The following is a 6,436-nucleotide window of genomic DNA, read 5'->3' as shown; positions in this document are numbered from 1 at the left end:
TTTTAAATAATTAATAACAGTCTATGGGAGTCGTGAGGACATAGTTTTATAATTCTTTGAATGTTCTTTGCTTACTACCAAATGGGACGAGAAATAGAATGAAAAGGTGTCCCATCTTACCTCACCCCCCTATTAACAAAATTCAACGAATAAACTTTTGCTAAAAATACAGTTCATTATGTAAGTGTACAACGAAACAAACTTCGTACATCCATAATCAAAGTTAATTTTCAAAAAACTCAACTCGGGGGTCTCATTAGGCTAAAAATCTGAATACACGCATCACATTTTGGTGGATCTTGCATAGGGAAAGCTCCCTTTTCAAAAAATACTCACCGGGCCCCCCACCGGGCGTGCTTTAGTATGACTCGTAACACCGGGTCCCACTGGGCCCCACCGGGCCCCGCACCGGGCGTGTTTTAGTATATTTTTTCCACCGGGCCCCGCCGGGCGTGTTTTAGTAGGACCGCCAATAAACGATAAACCGCTGATAGGCCGGGTTTTCCCCATAAACGAAATATTGCATTGTGACGTCACAGTGCCCGCGAGTGAAGTTTTTTACAACTTTTAAATTTGATATTTTAAACGTTCATAACTTTTAAATTAAAGCGGATTTGCACAAACTGGCTGTTAATTTAGCATCAGTAGACATAAAACTTTATCCTTATGCAAAAAACTGCGCAACCATGAGAACCGTGGGCCGGACTCTTTAATGCGAACAACCGTCTTTTTACAGCATGTACCATGGAGGCATTATCAACATTTTTAAAATAAAAAAATATGTTGAAAACAAACTAATGCCAGAAAAAGTGTCTGCATAATTATGTAATTATATAAACAACTTTATAAGTTATTGCCAATTTTCTGCTATTACTTTTCTGCGACCTCGGTGGTCCTTGTAGTCACGTTGGTCTTAATATGTTATATATAGGTCCATTCCACAAGTGCTGCATGACTAAATTTCGGAAGTCAAATCTAAAAGTTCGGTTACAAATACAAAAAAGTGGGCAATTATAGTGACGCGCAAGTTACATCAATGAAATCAAAGCTTTATTAAATATTTAGTAATATACATAATATTAATGTTCGCCGAATGATATTATTTAATCATTTTGTAAAAAAGAGCTTTCGACATTTTGGGTCTGAGCATATACCAATTTTGGTATTTTTGCATTATACACGTTTTTAGCTAACTTGGTGATAAGCACATCAGTTTATAAAACTTTATATGTGATTAATCAGCATCACTAACCAGCATGAATCTAAAATATTTTAGACACGCACTATTATTATTACTATATTTTTGGTGCATTTAACCTTTCGGTTTTTCAAACCGCATACATGACAGTAAAATGTACAAAAACTAAGTGGTAACGGGTTAAAATGAGATTTTGGACTCCTTTTTTGGTAATTAAATAGGCGAAAACAATATACTGATAAAATGTCAGGATTTCAGTTTTGCATCAAAAATGACATCGTTGCTTTGTCTATTATAATGTATACGAGTCAATAACATTTGGGAAGAAAATAGAAATAAATCAATAAATAATAATTTCAGGTGATCTTTTTTCTAAATAAACAAATGTTATTAAAGTCGATTAAATGCTTTAAATAAGGAAATTGTATGTTTAATGAGGGCTTTGTCAGTTAACAGTGTGTTAAACTTAAAAGGCAGTTTCATTTCAGAGCATAATGTTTTTAACATGTTTGTTACGTTTGCGGTGTTTATACAGGAAATCAATATATGTTCAGCGGTCTCATTGACCTTGCATCTTGGGCATTGTCCATTTTCATGGAGGCCGATACGATTTAGGCTCATTGACGCGGTTATGCCCAGTAAGTAATCGATAGTACGTAACTTCTTTTAGGTTATTGTACATTGTTTGATTGGAATAATGTTTTTCATTGCAGTGTTTTGATTGTTTTGTACGTAATACTCACAAAATTGTGGAAACATCGCAATGGTTTATCTTTGCTTTGCATATTCGTCAGATTCCTCATTGCCCGGTATATCATAATGACTTGGGACCCAGAGTATTTTGATATTCACCCCTTTGTTTAAAGTATTAAAGATTGGTTCGAGAATCTGAATAAGTTTTTACAATGACGCCATTGTGCAATGGATGTGATTGCATTCAGACAGTCACATATAATGACGTAGGAAATATGTAGTTCTTTGGAGTTTATACATGTTTCAATGCCATCAAGATTGCGCATAATTCGCATAAATACGCCGAGTACGATTTGTATAGAGAAGAAGACGATGTGTAACTTTCATATGGTGTTACAAAGGAACATCCACATCCAGATTCCTGTTTTGAACCATCGCAGTATACTTGCGTATATTCTTGGTAGCAAAGTGCAATCCTTTCGACGAAGAGACTTTGCTTTCGGGTGCTGGATATGTCTCTGTCTACCAGTGGCGCTAGAGTGGTGTCACAGAATTCTTCAAAGATTTCCCATATCGGCGAAGTGAAAAGCTGGATTTTACCGACGGGTGTTTCGGTTGGGAATTCCTTTGTAACTTGCAGAAATGAAGATTCACTAGTCGGAACCTGTAGTATAGTGTGCTCGAGTTTTGGCGATCTGGTGGGAATGATTGGAGCTTGAGCTTGTATTTCAGACAAACGTTCTGGTATCGAATTTAAAATGGTGTTTCCTGGCACAATGCAAACAAACAATTGGTGTGCTGATCATACTTCCAGTGGCCAGCCGCAAACATTTGTTTTGTACGGTTTGTATTACGCTTCTATTGGAAGAAGAGGCAGAGAAATATGCTTCGATTCCGTACTCAATGACGGGACGTATCGAAGCTCGGTAAATAGCAAGAAAGGCTGATTTTTGCGCTCCCCATTTTATTCCGCAAATAATATATAGTAGATTTATTCGTCGCAGGCATTTACTTCGAATGTACGTTATGTGTGATGCTTTGTATGTTGGCCGTTTGTCAAACATTACGCCAAGATATTTAAATTCTAAAACATATGTAATGCTGTTTCTGTGCAGTGTAATCTTCTTATCTGGCAGTTTTCGCTTGTTTGTGAACAATCGAGCTTTGGTTTTGGTGCAGAAAAACTTTTTTCCCCATTGTTGGATCCAAACATTGATGACGTTCAAGGCGTATTGGATTTTAGTTTTAGACACTTGAGTTGCTTGCTTTCAACCCATATTGCATAGTCGTCGGCGTATACTGCGTGTTTGCTTGTCACAGGCAGTTGATTGGACAAGTCATTATTCATAATATTAAATAGAATGGGGCCTATAAAACACTACCCTGTGAAACTCCACTTTCCATGGTTAAGATATCGGAAAGTTTATTGTTCAGTTGGACTTGGAACGTGCGATTTGATAAGAATGAAGATATGAAATGAAGCATTCGACCAGTAATTCCAGTAGCATAAAGCTTGTATAAAAGACCCTCGTTCCACACCATGTCATAAGCTTTTTCGATATTAAGAAACACAAAGAGAACTGAAGAGCGATTTGCCATGGCACACTGCACGTCACTATGAAGGTGAAGAATGTGGTCGGTGGTAGACCGTCTGCTTTTAAATGCACTTTGTGACTTAAGGATTACGTTTTCCCTTTCCATAAACGAATTTAATCTTCGGAGTACGAGTCTTTTATTTTGCACATGCTTAATGTAAGAGATATTGGCCGATAAGACGAAGCAGAATTCTTTGGCTTCCCGGGCTTTAACAGAGGTATAACTACCGAGTGCTTCCAGTTTGATGGTATGGTCCCAAATATCCAAATATTGTTGATCAATTGTAATAATATTGTAAGGCTTGAAGCGGGAAATTGTACAAGCATTTGGTAAGGAATCCCGTCTATTCCAGGAGCAGTATTTTTCATGTGCGCTGTGCTTCTTATACATTGTTCGAGTTCAGCTATGGTAAATGTTTTATTAAGCGGTGATAGATGGTTATCTGAAGGAAAGTAAACCTTTAAGTTGCGGAATTGCCAGATCTATCGCTATTTTCCGACCTTCGCGGAAATCAGCAGAATAATTGCAGTTGCTGCCAATGCTGCGTTGAAAATGTGCGGCTAGATAGTTTGAGTTGTTAATATCTGGGTCCCTCTGATTACCATCATTAGCGGTAGACGTTGGTTTTACAGACAAGTTTCGATTTCCAAACATAGATTTTGCCATGCTCCATACAGGGGTGAGTTTTGTGCAGCCGGATAGTGAGTTACAGAACTTTTTCCAAGGTTGTTGTTTTTTGAAGATTATGAGTTTTCTGGCAATAAGATATTTTAAAAGCTTGCTAAGCTTTGTTTTTCGCTTGAATTCCACATAGAGAGGTGTGCATTAAAATCTCCCACGATGATTGTACGGTTCTTTAACGCTCTTAGCAGATCAAGGAAGTGTGACTCGTGAATATTCGCCGCAGGGGATATATATGTTCACAACGGTGATACCACTGACCAAACGGCAATGTGTTCTATATCTTTATGAACATTACGAAGATTAACATTTGTAAAACTAAGGGAGTCTTTAATCCATATAGCAACACCTCCTCCACGTCGATCAAGCCTATTTTTCTGATAAAACTATACCCTGGAAGGGAAACTTTATATTTTGGAGTTAGGTGTGTTTCCTGTAAACAAATAAGTTCGGGGAGATTGTTTTCATTGTAAACAATTTGTTTTAGTTCAGGTAGTTTTCGGTATATGCTTCGGCAGTTCCAGTGCCAAATTATTAGATTTTTGTTCTTCATATTGAATGCGATTGTTTGGGTTCCATGGTGTTAGAATAATTATGTTAAGCTTTTAATGTGATTTCTCCGAAGTAGGCTTTGCAGGTATTTTGAACCTCCAAACATAAGTTTGTTGCATCGTTATTGACTAATGCAGTTGTGATTAGTGCAATCATATCTCTCATAAAGCGAGACAATGTCTGAGCCGTTACGATGATACTGTCTTCGTCGTTGGATTGAGGTTGGCTTTTTGGTACGTAAGTCTGGATAGGATTTGGGCTAGGTTGATTGGACGTTGACACAATTTGCGGGAGGGATATTGACTGAAGAGGTGAAAATCATTGCGCGAATAAGATACTTCGTGAACAGATTTGCAAATAGCAGGCGCTTGTGCCAAGTTCAGCTTTGTGAGAACATCTTTATAACTGAGCTTATCGTATTGCTCGATTTCAATTTAACTGAGACTATGTATTGCTTGATTTTAACCTCCCTTTTGTACTTCGGACAACCTTTGTATGCTGCGCTGTGGTTTCCGTGGCAGTTACAGCAGCGAGTTCCAGAAGAACAATTTTCGTATTCGTAGTCGCTGCCACACAAAGCGCAGTAAATCTTTGAACGACAGAACTTTGATATGTGCCTGAATCTATTGCAATTAAAACATCTTAAAGGAGGGGGACTGTATGCGACGGTAAGAAAACGAATGTATCCAATTGTTAAATACTGAGGGAAGTTGTTCGTGGTTAGTTGCAAAAGAACAGAGGTGGTTGCTGTTGAGTTTCCATCCCTTTTAACAAAAAAGCGCTTTGCGAAGACCACGCCGAAATCTCTTAAACTCGAGGCAATCTCGTCATCGGTAAGGTCGCGCGGCACGTGCTTTATCGCACACTTACAGCCGTGGTTTAAACCCTTGAACGAAGATGTCGATACTATTGGTTTCATTTTGTAAGGATTTTAAAGAGAGTGCTTTATCTCGTTGAGTATTGTTTAAACATTTCATTAGTAAATCTCCAGATCTCAGTACTTTAATATCACGATATTCTTCAATTGATTTATTGATAAGCTTATAAATAAGTAGAGGACTAAACGACCTCAATTGCCTTTTAATACCGTGCAGAATAACTTTCAGGTTTTGTCGGTCGTTTTGCAGATCATTAGAAGACATACATCCACCTCGAGGGCGTTTAATACCCCTTGCTTCTGAATCTGACGATTTATTCCCAATTGTGGTCGGTTCAGAGATTGCAGAAACATTCATTTTCATATTCTAATATTAAATTTACAATAAAATACTTCAAAGCTGTAAGGAGCAACCAATTGCCTCAAACTGTTTTCTAAGATGTCCTTTAAAGTTTTGACAACCTGCCTAGCAATTCAACTACCAAGGCGTTTGCGACACGCAGCCAAAAGACGTCCGTACTGCATGACAGCAGAACACGAATGTTTAGACACGCGTCCCATTATGTCCAAACATGTAAATTCCACACAAAATCGAAAACACCTTAGCTTCGATTGACTTGTAGGCTATAGATAACATTGGCGCCATAGCACAGTTGGTTAGCGCGCCTGCATCGAACCCAGAGGTAATGGCTTCAAGGCTCGTCGTTGCTACCATTATGGACGTGTGTCCTTGGACAAGACACTTAACGACAATTGCTCCAACCCAGTAGTCACTAACGGGTTGTCGAAATTATCAGCCAAAGATTAAAAATAAAAAAAATCCACAAAGAATTATCACC

The sequence above is a fragment of the Ciona intestinalis genome, unplaced genomic scaffold (genome assembly GCF_000224145.3).
Source record: "Ciona intestinalis unplaced genomic scaffold, KH HT000095.1, whole genome shotgun sequence".
Classification (NCBI taxonomy): domain Eukaryota; kingdom Metazoa; phylum Chordata; class Ascidiacea; order Phlebobranchia; family Cionidae; genus Ciona; species Ciona intestinalis.
The sequence above is the reverse complement of the archived record's forward strand: the minus strand, read 5'-3'. Positions refer to the sequence as shown.